The following is an 18,904-nucleotide window of genomic DNA, read 5'->3' on the forward strand; positions in this document are numbered from 1 at the left end:
TAAAGTCTATTTTGTTGGATATATGTACTGCTACCTCAGCTTTTTTTCTCTTTCCATTGGCATGAGAAGTCTTTTCCATCCCTTTACTTTCAATCTGTGTGTGTCTTTCAATCTGAGGTGGGTCTCTTGGAGGCAGCATATATATGGGACTTTTCTTACTTATCCATTCAGCTACCCTATGTCTTTTGGTTGGAGCATTTACATCATTTATATTTAAGGTAATTATCGATAGATATGTATGCAGTGCCATATTATTGTTAGATTATTTTCCTTTGTTTTCTTTTTTTTCTTCTTCTTAAAGCAAGCCCTTTAACATTTACTGCAGTACTGGTTTGGTATTACAAATTCCGTTAGCTTTTTTTTTTTTTTTCTTCCTTGTCTGGAAAGCTCCTTATTTCTCTTTTTGTTTTAAATGATATCTTGCTGGGTAAAGTAGCCAGTTGGTAGGTCCTTGCTCTTTATCACCTTGAATATCTCATGCCACTCCCTTCTGGCCTGACATGTTTCTGGTGAGTAATCGGGTGACAGTCTAACTGGTGCTCCTTGTAGGTAACTTCCTGCTTGTCCCTCTTGGCCTCTTTGAGTCCAACCCGTTTTGGATTCTCTGAACTTCCTGGACATGTGTGTCTTTTTTTCTTTACCAGGTTAGGGAAGTTTTGGGTCATTATATGTTCAAATCATTTCTCGATCTGTTGCTTGCTCTTTTCCTTCTGGTATTCCCATTATGTGGATATTGTTACACTCCATGATGTCCAAAATGTTTTTTAAGCTCTCCTTATTTTCTTCTTCTCTCTCTTTTATTTTTTACTGCTCTGTCTCAGTGTTTTTCTCTACCTTGTCTTCCAAATCACTGATACAATTCTCTGCTTCATCTCACCTACTGTTTGTACCTTCCAGTGTATTATTTATTTCAAATATTGCATTCTTTATTTCTGACTGGTCCTTTTTTATGATTTCTATTTCTTTTTTCCTGTTGTTGAGTACCCTTATAATCATTATTCTAAACTCTTTATTTGATAAATTGCTTGCTTCCATTTTACCTAGTTCTTCTGGAAAATTCTCTCTCTCTCTTTTTTTTTTTTTTTTCATTTGGGGTCTGTTTCTTTGTCTTTCCTTTTTGGCTGCATCTATATTCTGCCTTAGTTGTTAAACTAATCAGCCATTAAGTAAATCAGTTGTTAAACTAATCAAGCTGCAGTCAGCAACCTGGCTTAAGCAGCAAAGGGTGGTTCACAGTAATTCCTTTGGACAAAGCTATTGGTTTCCCTCAGGCTGACCACCTGTGAAGGAGTGCTCTGCCTGAGAAAGATGGCTTCTGAAATAAGAGGAATGACTCAACACAGGAATCCTGGCAGCTGTTCCTTCAGTTCTCTTCCCGGAGGCACCAAACCCCAACTCTCTAGTTCCTCTTTCCTCCCTCACCTGGACCCCAGGGTAAGAGGCTGAAAATGAAATTTTTTGTGTTGGCCCTTTAAGAGTCTCTGTGTGTCACCAGCCATCTCTCCTTGGCAGGCAGAAAGTGTGCTGTTTTTCACAGCTGGATGTTTTCTGGGTTCCTGCCCAGCTCTGGTGCTGTATGCTGGGGAGCCCAGTTTGGGATTTAGACCCCACTCTTCTCAGGGGGAACTCCCTAGCCATTGAAATATCCCTCTGGATCTTCAGCTGCCACCTATAGAAGCCCAGCCAGGCCTCTTGTGCTTCTTTCACATTCTGTACCCATTTTGTTGTGGTGAATTGCTTTCTTCTGTTGGTCCTTGGTTGTAAGGCTTCTTTCCAGCAACAGTTCAGTTGGTTTTTAAGGATGATGTCTCTACAATTTAGTTCTAATTCTAGCTTGGTCCTGGGAGGTGATTAGTGTGGTTTCTACTTAGGAGTAGAAACCGACATCTTGGTTCTCCTATTTTATTTTTTGTATGAAATCATATTTGTGAAATATATGTTATACTCACCAGAAAGGAAAAACTCATGGAGAACAAACAACAGAAGTCCACGATCCCATATTTTGCTTAATTAAACATTGTTTACTTACTATATTTACGATAGAGAGCAAGAATTTAAATTTTTAGAGAGGAGGAAAAGTCATTTTCCAAGTAGTCTTTGTTCAAATCTTAATGACTATGACATTTGAAGTTCATTAAATATACCATGGAATAATTAATTGCCTACAAAATATCAGTGCGGAACTGCAGGTTATATTTAATTGTGTGAAAAAATTCAGACACAAGACATTTTTTAATAAAGTCGTTTTTTGACAATGACCTGTGTCACATTAATATTAAGACTAGAGTTTGACATTTTTGGTAATATTTCTCATAATTTACTTTTTTTTTAGAATTTAACTCATACCAATATTCTAGTAGCATGAAGATAAACCTATTGAGTAAAAAAATATATATATTTTCCAACCTGATACACTCTAATATGACCCTGTTTCCATCTGACCATAAAGGTTCTACCTCAAAAGACCTGTGAGAAAAATGAGGAATGAAGAGGCAATTTATCAGTTTAATGCTCTGAATTTTAAGAACTAGAACTATCAAGAAAGTTTGAGGACTAATTCTGGGTAGAAGCTGGGTGGTCTTAGGCAATATACCTGAACATTTTATTTGTTACTTCAACAGTGAAATGACTATATTAGTTTTCAACTCAAAACATATGGGAAAGATTTAAGGAGATAATGTTTACAAGGCATTTAGAACATTAGCTGGGCATTGTAAACACTCAATAAATATAAGTTACTAAAACTCACTGCACATACAACTTTCTCAACTCTTTTTAAATTATATGATCCTCATTTTCCCTTGACAAAACACAAAAGGCACAGATCAGAACATTACTTCTAAAATTTTAATGGGTACCTCATTAATAATGCAGATTCTGACTGAGGTGGAGTTTGAGTTTCTTTACTTCCAATAAGCTTCCTGGTGATGTTGATGCTTCTGGGGCTGAGACCACACTTTGAGGAGGCTTCCTGTGTTTTAAAGAGTGCAGGAGTCACAGGAAGCCCCACAGACCACAGGCAAATACCACCACCTCCTCCAAAATCATCAATCTGAAGAATGCTTAGAGATTTGAGGAGGTGTAAAGAATTGTAGCAAGTAAAAGGCTCATTTGTGCTTTCTTCTCCATTCCAGCTGAGTCTTTTCAGGACTGCTGTGGGGATGACCATCCAAAAGCCGCTCCCTGTGGAGGGTGGCAGTGTGGCACTTGGCAGAGTTTTTCAATGCATTTCACCTCATGCTATGTAGACATGCCAAAATAGAGAAAATAAAATCTACTCTGAACTGGCCGTCTTGCTTAGTTATACATTTTGAAACACTATTTTTATAAAAAAAATTTTATCAGAAAAAATCATAGCAATATCCAAAAGCTGTCAATTGTTTCATCAGAGACAAAATCATTCAACATAGAACAATAAAACACATTTGATAGCATATAAATTCAATTATGTTTATGTACTTTGCATGCAAATAGAGACAATTTCATTCCTGGTAGGAAAAAAATAAAATTTTCCTCTTTAAGTGAAGAAGTTTTAAAAACTCTTGGTTCAAAATGTTACTTTTAAAAAATATTCTTTCCTTTGGTGTGTTGTATAATCTTACTCATAGAATGAGTAAGCAGCCTGAGGAGTTTGGCCTTCTTGTTTACCTTTCTCCAAAAATAGCACAGGCACACCAAGACCAAAGCATAAAGAATCCCACGGTTTAGGTGGCTGGTTCACTTTCATCCATTATGTTTAGAGCATTCCTTTTCATTTACAACCACACATGAAAAACATAGGGAACGACAACTCTTCACCCACCCCGCAAACAGAGAAACATTCCAGAGTTTTCCGTTGTCAGTTACAGAACTCTTCCTCTCCACTGCAGAGAACGCTCCACTGTGACTGTCCTTTGACTAGTTTTCCCACAAACATCTAAGCTTTATGTCCACTGGTAAATTATTGAGACCACACAGTGCCTAACAAGCAATATTTATTGAGTGAATAAGTGTTGATTCAAGAATGGGATGATCACAACAGCATAGGGATGCCCAGTAACATTTGGAACAAATAGGAATTTACATATATTTATTTAGAGAGAATTCTTATGCTGAAGGGAAATAATTTATTTATAATTCTCATTCAATAGTTTTAGAGTTTATAAAATACCTTTCTGACATTTAAACATTTATCTTAGCTCACCAATGTCCTCTCACGCTCCTTACATTTGCAATTTTTCTTCATCATATGGCTTAGTTTGAAGATACAATTCTCTGCAAACACCCTAACTTTCTATGGGCTTCTGCCAAGTTTGAGAATGTCTTGCTATCCATGAATTCAGGCCTTTATATTTCATCTTTAACGGTGCTACCTAGGTAGCTTGTACTCATAGTAATGCAGAATTTTTAAACCAAATGGAATCTTTTACCTTAAGCTATATATAAGTGGTTCTAATTTTGTTTTGCTCAATTTTCAGATCAATGAAATAATTGATTTTTATGATTTTATTTTTTAAAATTTATTGGGGTGACATTGGTTAATAAAATGATATAGGTTTCAGGTGTACAATCCTATAATACATCATCTGTATATTGTATTGTGGGTTCACCACCCTAATCAAGTCTCCTTCCATCACCATTTATCCTCCCTTTACCCTCTTCACCCCTCTCCCCACTCCCCTTTCCCTCTGATAATCACAATTCTGTTGTCTGTGTCTGTGAGGTATTTTTTTTTTTCTTTGCTTAATCCCTTCACCTTTTTTACCCAGGACAGCTGTCAGTCACTTCTCCAAAGAGGACACACAGATAGGCTTATGAAAAGTTTGTTAATATTGCATTTGAGGTGGAGCTAATGGATTTACCCTGAAAGTTTTATCAACACATATTATGAGCATTAATTTTATTATTTCATTCAAATCAATTAAATAAATGTTTGAACTTTTAAATACAGGATTATATAACCCCATATCTAAAATTTATTCTAATAATATTTAAATATTCTAACATAATTTAATTATAAAATCTTGAAAGTACCAAATATATTCATAAGACTATGAGAACACTAAAAATACTGGCCTGTCATTTTCTAAAATCTTTTCACAAAGGAAAACTCAAGTTCCCAATACTTTGTTGTAGTGCTGACTGGTGCACACTAACGTAAGCTTCAGATCCACTGATCAATTTTAAGAGATAATGTGGTGCCCACAAACTAATACTTACTGAACGTATAAATGTCGATTGTACTGAATCATGCACACATTCTGTGTGGATGCACCTTGCGCTCAATGGCAAGACAGCTGGCAGGTCAGGACTGCACTCCCTTACTTCAACACTGAGGCTTTCGTGCTTTACGAGGTGGCACATCCAAAAGCGCAGCTCCTTTAGTACTATGGCACAACCAGCTGCAGTAAATGGTTAGACAAAATGCTTCACCCAGGTCCAGAGATAGGCTGTAAGATTAATAATCGGATATCAATCATTATCACGATCATCATCATCCTGATCAGGACTCTGATGGTTATGAGTTAGTCATTTAGTTATGACGGTAATCTGTCATCTTAATTCCTAATGGTGTAACTCTCTGTTCTATAAAAGACAAGGAGAAGCTGACCTCCATTGTCTCTTCTACCAGAGAATTTCTAACTACTCACATGCATTGCAGAGACATAATCGTAAGAGAATAATTTAATGTTTGACAGTTTCCACAGCAAATTTCCTGAATTTTTAGGGTTTTTTTTTCTCCACACTGTCCTACCATAAAATTCCTTCATTTCTTTTCCATAACTAGTGCAGAATGTCAGTGAAACCCAATGTCCATATTGTTAACAATGTATTTTCTGCATAGAAAGGACGATTTTGCAATATATTTATGATTTTAACTTTGATGTCTGTTGTTGTGAATGCTATTCCTGTACTTTTTGATATACAAAATACAAAGATAAAAAAACAAGTGAGAAGTTGAGCATATCAGTATCTAACCTTAAATATTTATGCTGATTTCCAACAATTGCATCCATTATGCTAGTCCTTATTTTCTCCATGGAAAGAGAAAATAATCCTTCTCAGTGGATTTCTTTGCTTTTTTTTCTAACCTCTGTGACCAATTATTTACTTAGTGCTATTTTTTCATTTCATTTCTATTTGTGTAAACTTATTCTTATTTATCAATGTCGAGCTTCTCATGTTCCTACTTTATCTTATACATCAGTTAATGAACAAACTCAGAAACTTTTAAGCCAGAAACATATAGTGATATAAACAGTTGAATTTATATTATACTATAAAATACAAGTGAAGATGAGTAAACCGCATGCTATTTATTAACCCAGAGAGGGATAAGCACAAATTATAATTCATTTTTTATAAAGAAAACAAGGTGAAATATGTGGAAAAACTGAAATTGAAAGACCAAAATAATTAAGTGTTGACTCAAATCCAATTAGTATAGATGATAGAAACCTAAGATTTAATATTTATTCATTTTGTACATAAACTAATATGTGAGAAAAATTATAAATTTACCTAGAAGAAAATATGGGTGATAATAGTTCATAAAATTTTTGAATATATGAGTGACAAGATCCTTCCCCACCAGATACTAAAATATAATACTGTTAAAAGTATTAAAATGATAGAGATTGAAATGAGAATATTCTCATAAGTAATTTGATATAATTCATAGTCTAGAAATAGAAACTATAAATGTTTAATATAATAAAGATCATTCATAAATGATGAAATAAAAATACTTAATAAATATCATGGGACAAAATAATTTATAGGAAAAAATGAAAGTTATATATAACACATCTGGCACCAAAAGTTGTTATATCTGGAGTCAAAATATAAATTTGAAAAATACTAGGTAAATAAAATACAATTTACTATCAAATATTATTTATCAAATATTTTAGAAGTCTGTTTAAACAGGCTATTATTGCACATCAGATAGAAAAAGTTATTAAATGTAAACTAATAAAAATCATTTTACTTAATCTGCAGCTTGGAAAACAATCACTAAAAATTTGAAGCTTCCCATTTATCACTCTTTGAATTTATATATGTATATATAAATCATTTATATAAATTACATATAAATGATTTATATAAATAATTTATATATAAATTATATAAACAATTTCTGTATATATTATATATAAAAATATATGTGGTCTGTCCAGAAAAGTCCAGGCATTGTTACTGTAATGAGAATTGTTTGCATGACACTGATATAACCTGGCAGTCAAGGAGAGTGGACTGGAATGCACATGTGTGAACAATGACAACTTCACTGGACTAGTCAATGGGGGCAGTAGACACTGTTGAGTGAGCATGTGTACTGTGTGGCCCTAGCATTCAAAATGACTGAGTGAGTAGAACAACAAATCTGCATTAAATTTTGTGTTTAGCTTGAACATTCCTGTGCAAAAACTATTCCAGCGATTCAGAAGGCCACAGCTATGGGCAACTGGTGATTAGAAGCTTCATCACACAACACATTGACTCATGCATCACATCTCATGCAGAGTTTTTTGATGAAACATCAAATCACCTAGGTGACTCAGCCATCCTACAGCCCAGATGCAGCACTCTGTGACTTCTGGCTTTTCCCAAAACTAAAATCACCTTTGAAAGGGAAGAAATTTCAGACCATCAGTGGTATTCAGGAAAATAGGACAGGGCAGCTGATGGCGATTGGGAGAACTGTGTGAGGTCCCAAAGTGCTCACTTTGAAGGGGACTGAGGCGTCATTGTCCTATGTACACTGTTCCTTGTATCTTCTAGATTCTTCAGTGAATGTCTCTAGTTTTCATATTACATGGCTGGATACCTTCTGGACAGACTATATACATATATGTATACATTCATACATCCTTTAATAATTATTATCCTCTATTTTATGAAATACATTCCTAGCCTATAAATACAGAGTACATTTAAATGTATTTAACATTTGTCATTTTAATAATGTTAGATATTATTTTCTGCAATTTGCTTAATTATGCTCAACATTATGTATGAGAGAGACTTATTCTGGTTATTCACTCAGTTTTATTATATATAAATTCATTAAAGGATTATGACAAAATAACTTTATGCATTTACATATTTTTAGACATTTAGGATATTACCAACATTTAACTTTTAAACAAATACTATTTTTTCCACTGGCATTAAGGATAATAAAACATTACTATCAACAAATATATGCTTCTAAATTTGACAACATAGTTGAAATGGATCAATTCCTTGAAAGACACAATCTGCCAAACTCATAGCAGAAGAAATCATTTGAATAAGCCTATATCTATTAATGAAATTAAGTCAATAAATAATTACCTCATAAAAGAGAAAGCACCAGTCCCAGATGGATTCATCCATGAATTCTAACAAAATTTAAAGAAAAAATATTACCAATTATCTACAATCTCTTTCAGAAGATAGGAGCACAGAAAGTTATTTCTAATAATTCTGTGAAGCTAGAATTATCCTAATACCAAAATCAGACAGAGAAATTATTGGGTTGGCCTAAAATTTTGTTCGTTATTTTTTTTCCATATGATGGCTCTAGTAGTGCTTAGTTGTCTTTAACTTCATTCAAAAGCAATTGTATTGCATTGTGACAGCCATCATATCAGCATGCATTTAAAAAAAGTATCAAAATTGGTGAATTTTTGTGTAGCCATTTTAATATTGCAGATGGAAGAAAATAGGCAACATTATCAGGCATATTATGCTTTATTATTTAAAGAAAGGTAAAAATGAGACTGAAAAGCAAAACAAAACAAAACAAAACAAAACATTGCACAGTATATGGGGAAGGTGCTGTGACTGACTGAATATATCAAAAGTGATTTGCAGAGTTTCGTGCTGGCTGGACGATGCTCCACATTTGGTAGACCAGTCGAAATTGATAGCAATCAAGTGGAGACATGGAGAACAATCAATGTTACACCATGTTGGAGGTCACTGACATACTCAAAATATCCAAATCAAGCATTGAAAATCATTTGTACCAACTTGCTTATGTTAATTACTTTGATGTTTGGTTTCCACATAAGTTAAGTGGGAAAAACCTTCTTGATCATATTTCTGCGTATGATTCTCTACTAAAACATAACAAAGATGTTTCATTTTTTAAAACAAATTGTGACTGCAATGAAAAGTGGATACTTTACAGTAATGTGGAACAGAAAATATTGCGGGGGAAATGAAATGAACCACCACCAGCCACACCAAAGGCTGGTCTTCATCCAGAGAAAGTGATGCTGTGTACATGGTGGGATTGGAAGGGAGTCTTGTGTTATGAGCTCCTTCTGGACAACCAAATGCTTAATTCCAACAAGTACTGCTCCCAGTTAGACCAACTGAAAGCAGCACTCAACAAAAGCATCTGAAATTAGTCAGCAGAAGACACATAATCGTCCATTAGGATAACACAAAACTGCATGTTTCTTTGATGGCAAAAACCTGCTATAGCTTGGCTGGTAAGTTTTGCTTTATCTGTCATATTCACCAGACATTGCACCTGTGGATTTCCGTTTATTTCAGTCTTTACAGAATTATCTTAATGGAAAAAGTTTCAATCCCTGGAAGACTGCAAAACGTACCTGGAACACTTCTTTGCTCAAAAAGACAAAAAGTTTTGGGAAGATGGAATTATGAAGTCGCCTGAAAGATGCCAGAAGGTAGTAGAACGAAATGGTGAAAATGTTGTCCAATAAATTTATTAGCGAAAATGAAAAGTGTGTCTTTTATTTTTACTTTAAAACCAAATGAACATTTTGGCCAACCCATTATAAGAAGAAAAGGGTATCCACCAGTAGCTCTCTTGAACATAGATGGAAAATCCTCAACAAAATATTAGCAAATTGAATCTGACAATGCATAAAAATAATCATACACCATGACTAACTTGGATTTATCCCAGGTTTGCAAGCCTGATTTAACATTTGGGAAGCAATATCTTTATTTATATAAAGATATAATAATATCTTTATAGATATATGTGCATACATATATATGTATATATAATAAAATCACAATATTATATCAATAGTGTAGAAAAGGCTTTGAAAAAGTCCAACAGCCATTCATGTTAAAAAATATCTAACAATATTAGAAATAGAGAAAATAGTGTTTTTCAAGAGACTGGAATAAACACTGTTTTTAAATAACAAAACAAAACTAGAAATCTAAAATTTTACTTGTAGATATGTTCACTGAAAAATGCTCAGTGCATAAGGATATATACAGGAGAATGTTTATTATAATAGTTTTTACAGTAAAATATTAGAAATAACCTAGATGTCTGTAATAAGATAAATATGCGGTGATATTTTCATATGTGCACAGCCACACAAGCAGTGAAAATACTGAACTAGAATGGCAGGTGTCAAAACATACGTATCCTCAAAGCAAAATGTCCACTAAAAGAAGTGTTACATAGCAAGAAATACACAATAAAATATTACATATTTATATTATAAAACATGCAAAACTTTAGTATGTAATGCTTGTGACTATAGCAGCACACTAAAATTTAATTAAAGTACCTTGAGAATTTTCTCCACCAAACCTATGTTAATGAAACCTTTATGACAGTGAGGTAGAAGACTAGGATGATGGTCAGCACAGGAAGCCTCAAGTTAGATTTTTTTAAAGAAAAACTATTACAAAACAAGTACTAAACACTTTGTAAACCAAGCAGGTAGCCACGAAGATGCACAGTTCAATTTCTTGTTGTCTCAGCTGCTGCAGTCTGAAATCCAGCAGTGAACTTGTGCTAATGTGGCACTTTCAACAGGCTACTCCTCCCAGGGCATGAGCACAGTAAGGAGCAGTAAGGTACATCCATACTTGGCAGATGTGTCACCTCTCCTATAGGTGACTTTGGTTCCAGAAATCCCAGTCAGACTTGGCAAAGCTTAGACTTGCAGTGTAGTTTACGGCATTTCTTCCTTCCGTTCTTCTCTCTTTTCTCTTGCACAAGGTTTAAAGTTCATCGTGATCCGGTGGCAGTGTGTCTAATCTCCTACGTGTTTCACATTTTCCCTCAACACTGTCTTTTTCCAATAAATTTCTTACAGGTCTAATCCCATCTTGACATCCTTCTCAGAGGATCCAGAGCAACGAAGTAAATATGGCAAACTGTCAAGAAACTGAGTATACTGGTACATCAACATTCATTCTGTGATTCATAATTTTATAGTTTCATGTGAGTGGTTGCATTATAGGTAATTTATAATTTCCCATATATTCCAAACCTTTTCATTAGGCATTTGTTGTTTTGTGATCTGCAAAAAAAGGAAAACAGACTTCTGATATCAAAATAAACCAGTAAAAATGCAACAGAACCGCATCTTCACCACAGCAATATTTTGCCAAACTGTTACAATGCGATGTGAATATTTAATATCTTTGCACTGAATTGGAAAACTCATACACTTTTCCACATATACAGCGTATGTCTGCTGACAGTGCACATGTATTCCAAAAATTAGGAATTTGAAGCAGAATCACCGTCTGTCAGCTGATGTTTAAAAACTATTCTTCCAAACGTGTGTACACCTGGGCAGCTCTCTCATCCCTGGTAAGAAAAGGGGCACAGACACATTGCCCCTCTGCTCTTACACACACATTAACCTGTCATGTGGTCACTTCTTGTCTCAAACAAGCTTTACTCTGCTGATCACTTTAACTGTGATTTCCCTCCAGTTTCCTTATTTCACCGGAAGACTTGAGGACAGACTCCTGGGTAGGCATGCCAAGTCTGTTACAGATAGAGCTTTGACCTTTTCCACTCTTGAGCCACAATTCCCACACAAAGTCACTATTCTGTCAGCGTCTCTACCGGTTCCAGTGATAACCTTGCATGCGGAACTACCTCTGTAGGAACTCTAGCATATATTTACTGTGATCTCTAAATATTTGCTTTGCCATTTTTAGTACTTAAATGTCCTTTGCAGTCTCTTGTGTCAATTGGGATTTTTAAGTATCTTCAAAATATATTTAATTTTTCAGCTTTGAAATGGTTTCTCAATCATGTTTTCATTCTACGTTTCTTAAAGGACTGGAAGATAAATACTGTCCTGAACTTTATCTTCTGCTTCACAAATGTTTTCTAGTTATTTGATATTCCTAAGTAGCAAATACCTTAAAAGAACAGACTATGTCTTTAAAATTATTTTTAAGCTCTATATAGTACACATCTAGAATTCTCAAATGCATTAATGCTTAATTAATGAACCACAACACTATTACTCTGGAGAGAGCTCAGAGAGAAGCATTAACCAGTCATTTAAAATGCCACTCATTGCCCTGGGAGTATAAATTAGCATAAGCTTTTTTGAAGAGCACTGTGTAAATATACATAAAAAATGTATTTAAAGATATATTCTTTTTATTAAAACAATATCATTACCAGAGGTTTATTTTAAAAAACAGTAATATGTATATGCAAACAAATATATTGCTATGTGGGAGTGTTCCATGCAGCAAATTTAGAATTAAAAAATTATGAAATTATAAATTCTAAAACAAGGATGTATCAAGAAAACAATATTATAACCATACAAAACATTATTTAGTCATTAAAATAGTATTGTAGAAAATATTTCAAAATATGTTTAAACTTGTTAATGATACTATTTAGAAGGAAGAAAAGGAAGAAATTACAAACTATACTGTCTACATATATGACCTCTTTTTAATAAAAATTTCAATAAAGAGGCTGCATAAGGTAGTAAGTGTACCTTAAAATAATGTCAGCAGTTATTGATAATTTTTGTAATTAGATGAATTTTCTTGTATTTGATCACCTATATTTTCTATTTTTTGCAACATAATGTCTAATTTCTCTAATTACATACTTATAAACTAGATTGGTATTTAAAATACTTTTTAAAATATTACAGGCATAGGAAGTATTTGTGACAAACTAAATTAAAATCTCTAAATTGTCTTTTGAGCCCACTCTTGTATAATATGTAAACATATTACAAATTTTTCTTTCTGGTTAGGGAACTAATGGGTAACTTCTGTGGGTGCTTTATGAACTCTTTTAACTTTTCATTTTGCATTGTTAAATGTTCTGATGACCGTTTCTATTTTTACTTTGAAGAAATATTAAAAAAATAAAACATAATTCAATTCCTCTTTAGCTGGCATTACAAGTTACTTTTTAAATAAGTGTATGTGTCGGAAAAGAAGGCGTGCCACAATTGTTTCATGCAATTTAAGCAAACTGGTTAGAAGTGAAATGGTTTTTTGTCTGTAGTGCACCACTGAGCACCTTCATAAAATGACACTATGTATGCTGGTCATGTGCTTGTGAGTGAAGAAAAAGATTTTGATTAGGAAAACTTGCTGGTCTTTTAACACCCACAAAGAGATGATTGATTGATTCTGTCTAGAATGATAGTTTTGTGTTTGAGATCATTTGATCAGTGAGCAACAAATATAGCTCAGGCTTTTCAATTTTCTCTATTTAGGCATCTTAATGTAAAGCCCTAGAAGGGGAGTATTGTCCAAATGTGCAAACTACTTTCTATTTGTGACTTTTACACTGTATTCCTTTCTATGCTTACACTTGTCTCTACTGAAGACCCTTTAATATTGCTGAATCCAGAAGATGACTTTGCTCCACTAAAAAACTTTTTTTCCCTCATAGAATGAAAATACAATGCATTAGGCTTAATCAGTGTTGTAAGGAATGACCTGGCTACAGCCCATAGTTTTAGTTGCTCTCACTTGATCAGTGACCTAGTAAGGGACACTGGTGTGCTTGAGATGTGAGCGTACATATATTCTGGGAAGCACAGCAGAGACTGCTGATTTTCTCTGGGAAATTCAACCAGCAAGTTTGCTCATCAGCATAGTTTGTATGCAAAAGCCAGCATGGAAGGCTTCTTCTGCTCCTGTAGTGCCTCTGTAAGTCCAGGCTCCTCCCATAACATCAAACTACATCAAAATATTTAAGACATGTCAACTTGGCATTATTAACTTTGGGGCCACATAATTCTTTGCAAAGGTTGGGGATACGGTGCTGTCCTGCGCATCCCAGGGTGTTTAGCAGCATTTGACTTCTACTCATTAGATGTTAGAATGTTAGAAGCATCCTCTAGTGTGACAACTGAAAGAAAAAAAAAATCTCCAGGCATTGCTGAAGGCCTCTGGAGAAAAAATAACCCCTAGGCGAAAACAATTGATCTAAGGAAAACTGTAAGAAACTACAATTTCAAAAAAGGTGGATAGGCCTAAATTTGTATTTTGATTCTGCTAGTTACTGACACATTTTCTGATTCTGTTTCTGCATCTGTAAAATTTAGGTAATAGGGTTCATATCCACATCACAGCCTGCCACCCATTTGAAACTCTGTGCCTCCCCGTGTGAGCACCTTCATTCTCCAGGACGTGTGGAAGCTCACTTCAGGAGAAGTGTGGGAAGACAAGGGTGATGGTGTTCTCCCCCACTGGACACATCTAAAGCTCCTTGGGGAAGATCTGCACACTGCTAAGGTGTGCTTGCTTTCAAAGATCCCAAAGAGAATATTTCTTCTGTGAATCAAGTGCATAGTTAATTCCATGTTTAAGATCTCCTCCATTTCAAATGCCTTCAGTTCAAATCAAAACAACATTGCAATTGCCTGTTAGCTCATAAATAAGCAAATACAATGTCCCATTTAACTCAGCTTTATGGCAAATAATTGAGACTTGTTCTCCTGTAAACAACATCTCTACTCATAACAATAACCACCTCTCTAAATATTATAATAATTGTATTTAAAGAAATTTAAAACAAACAAAACTATATTTAAATACACGGTTCAGTTGCCATTTATGCAGATGGACTTTGAAACACTGTACAATGTTTTCAAAACTTCTAGTCTCCAGGATTTCTTCTAGATATATGATCATTCTAGGTCTCTAGAGAAAAAGATTTCTCTTTGGCATATAAGTGCAAAGTTAACATTTTCTGAAAGGAATATTTTGTTTCCATCTTGTGTAAAGAGTTCACAGTTTATATCATAGTAGTACTCAGATTTCAACAAACTATAGTTGATGAGCTGATACCTTGACTCGAGTTATTACAATGAGAAAAAGGAAATTGACTCACCCTCGATGAATGATAAACAGGAATTAGAGGAACAGTAGCTCTGTTTTCTTCTGTGCGTGATGCCTAAGAGTTTGAAATCATAGGATACAATGCAAAGCAGAGAGATGACAGTGGCAAGTACAGAAGAGAAAGAACACAGAAGAAGTAAGAAGATACATGTCTATGTCATTATATCAGAGACACAGAGAGCCTTGAGGACTTGCTGTGAGCAGTAATCTGCATGTAAAGTTAAGGATACGGGGAATTAAAAGTTAGAACACAGATTGTTTTCCTTATATACATTTTTCCTCTTTCCTATAAATGTTAATGTCTTTCTTTTTTTGTAACAGGTAATGGAAATGTTTATTACGTTAGAGGAGAAACTGGCTATGTAATCAATTATTTAGTCTGATTTACGTGCCGTGAATAGGTGATGGTTGTTTTATTAACACATGCAAGTCAGGAGGTCTTCAGTTCAAAGGAAGCATAACTGCACAGGTGACATGAAACTTTAAATATAACCTGGCTGGTCATGCTTGGTGTGAGGCTTGTGAGATAGAGTTTGGAAATGTGTTTTTTTGTAGGAAATGTGACAGAAAAAAATGTCTCTAAAATCACTTAACAATAGGTGGCAGTTCCGATGCTTAACCTCTAGTTTTATTAGGAGAGACAATATTTAAGCAAACTGGACTAGAAATTTTGACCAGATGAGTGAGGAGTACACGTAATGTAAACTGGGGCTTGTGGTTGAATGAAACTCTCGGAAAGACTTCAACCAGTCATTGTTGGGGACACTTGCATGGCATTTTAAATTCATCTGAAATGACTCTTAAATGATGTATTCAGGTAGCCCAGTTTCACGAGTTCCTGTCTCTCTGGCTTTCTCACGTCGTCACTCACAACACCACCACTCTCTGATCTCACAAATGCTGCCGTACCATTAGTTACTCTTTTCTCCTTAGTCCTAAACCACTTCTATCTTTCCAACTTAGGCTTTTCTGTCCAAGTCTATCAACTCTCCTGTTGACTATATTGCCTTTTCAGTACCACCAGGGAGAACTCCAATCTCAGTTAAATATGTTTATATATCTGAAACTAAGCACTATCCAGAGAGTCATCCACCCATCCTCACAGATGAGTGCTTCTATATATTTTTGAACTTCAACAGAAACTGAATCCTTGCAGTTCTACTATGTTTATTTTTCTTCTCTTTTACATAGTAGATATTTCAAATTTTTCCATTCTTATCAAAATATTTTTCACACTTTATACCAATTTTATTTTTAGCAGATGTTTTTGCATATGTTCCTACAGAGAGTTGAATAATGCAATGACAATTTGAACAATTCCCACCTACAAGTCTACGATAAATTTGCCCTTACTTCACTGCTTTCCTACTAAAGCATAAAAGGAGTGCTTTTTCTACCCATTTTTCAGTCCTAAACTACCCCTCCTATCTAAGTCTTTTTAAGTTTCTTTCTTTCTTTTTTTGCAAGATTTTATTTATTTATTTTTAGAGAGACAGAGGAAGGGACAGAGAAAGAAAGGGAGAGAAACATCAATGTGCGGTTGCCTCTCACGTGCCCCACACTGGGGACCTGGCCTGCAACCCAGGCATGTTCCCTCACTGGGAATCAAACCAGTGACCCTTTGGGTTCCAGGCCTGTGCTCAATCCACTGAGCTACACCAGCCAGGGCACTAAGTCTTGACTCACATCCCATCTTGCAGTCTCTCAAGTTTACTCCATTAGCAATCTCTTCCTTACACATAATCACTTCTTTTTCTGCATTAAAAGAATGATAAGAAAATATGTATTAGTGTTCAAGTATTTGTTACCTTTACATTCTCCTCCACTCCACGCTCAGGGGCAAAACTCACTCCTTTTTGTGTCCAGTATCAGTAGCTCATGAAACGTCCTGCTGTACAAAATAACAACAGCAAAACAAGTGACCTTGGTAAAATAAGTGAAGGAATAAATGCACAAAACATTTATGGACAAGTGAAAAAATATAAAAGCTTAAGGAAAAAAAAAAGTCTGGGGTAAGGATTAGGGCCAGATTTTGGTGTCCACATGATATACCAAACTAAGGCTCCATAAGCATACATTAATTTGAATAAAATTGTTTTAGGATTAGATTGAAATGACATTTGAGACAGATACCATGGAGGTGATGATGGATTTGTAATTCCAGTTTTGAAGAGATCTTAATTGAATCTTTCATGAAAAAACAAGACATGACATGGTTACTTCAAAAAATTTAGGGAGTTTAAAATACCTTCTCCATTTGCAAAATGAGGCAGGGGCATTTGTAAATTAAATTCTATAGCAAAAACAATTCATGCTAGATCTGCCTGAGTTTAACAATGTCAGTCTACACTTCTAGGGTAGATTCAATTCCTAGAAATAATGTTATTAATTGTGGTGCTGTAATCAGGAAAGCTTTAAAATTAGTGCAAGAGATGCCACTATTGGAAATATTTATGACTTTATTTTATAGCCTTCTATTTTTTGTCTGTGAATGCCATAACTTCTCAAATATCTAATGATAATAATTGAAAATTTGTAGAAGTTCTCTTCTGTTCCTAGTTTTATCTACTTTTTAATTTCCTTGACATGAGATTAAATAAACAAGATAAAAATTTACTAATATTTCTTATGCTATTTTATTTCCTTTTTACATTTAACCAGTATTAAAGACTTGCCTTAAGACTAATGAGAAAGAAGTTTCCCCATCCAATTTTAGGTATTATTCAAATTTTCTCTATCTGAGTGAAAATAAAACTATGTTTTCTAGGAATATTATAAAAGAAAAAGAAACAGCCTATTATTGTATTATCAACTGTTTTCTAAATTCAGTAATAGATTTTGTTTTTGAATTTTCTTGGTTCTGAATTTGCTATTATTACTGCCAATAGAAGGTATGTACATTTATGTTAACATTTTTACATACATACATGCCTACATATTCTTTCCAGAAGACTGAGCCAAAGTTAATCATTATAAATTTTATTGTATTTAAGTTGGTTTACATATTATTAAATAGTTAATATTTTTATTTTCACATTTCCTTTTAATTCATCTAACAGATACTGAATGCCTTCTATTAATCATACAAGGGGGACCCTAAAAAAACTGAATTATTTTCCATAGGGTGGGCCCCTTGTAGTACAAACGTCCCCCGCTAGGTGAGTGTTCTAGGAGCCCATCTGTATCAGTGTACCCGCTGGCGTTGCTGTGAATGGCTGCATTGGACTTCGGTGTGTATTTTTTGAAGATGCATTTAACGTGTTCCCCATTTCATGATGGGTGATTTACAAGTGTACTGCCCATACTGTGCTGAGTGTTCAGTAGTTTTGGACCCAAAATAGCACATGACCCCTGTGCCCCACCCTTCCAATTTACCCACTCTCACCCCTAAGTAACTTTTTCTTTTTATTTCCCTAGATTAAAAAAAGTCCTCAGAGGGAAATATTTTGCCCGTATGGAAGAGGTGAAACCAAAAACAAATGGCAGAAGCACTAGAAGTCTTCAAAATCTATGAGTTCAGAAACTGTTTTGAACAGTGGAAAAAACATCTTGACAGGTATATTCCATCAAATGGAGAGAACTGTGCAGATGTCTAAAGTTTAAACATGTGAGAATAAATACATAATTTTGTGTAAGTGAGTTCTGTTTTTGGAGGGTCCCCCCAAAAAACATAAAGATGGATTATTGTACATGGCCTTTCTAGGAGATAAAATTACTAAAGGGAGGTAATTCCAATGATAATGTGAATTAAATGATATACCACAAAACAGGTATACATGTAACGTACTAGAAAAGAACA

This window comes from Desmodus rotundus, chromosome 2 (genome assembly GCF_022682495.2).
Source record: "Desmodus rotundus isolate HL8 chromosome 2, HLdesRot8A.1, whole genome shotgun sequence".
Lineage (NCBI taxonomy): Eukaryota > Metazoa > Chordata > Mammalia > Chiroptera > Phyllostomidae > Desmodus > Desmodus rotundus.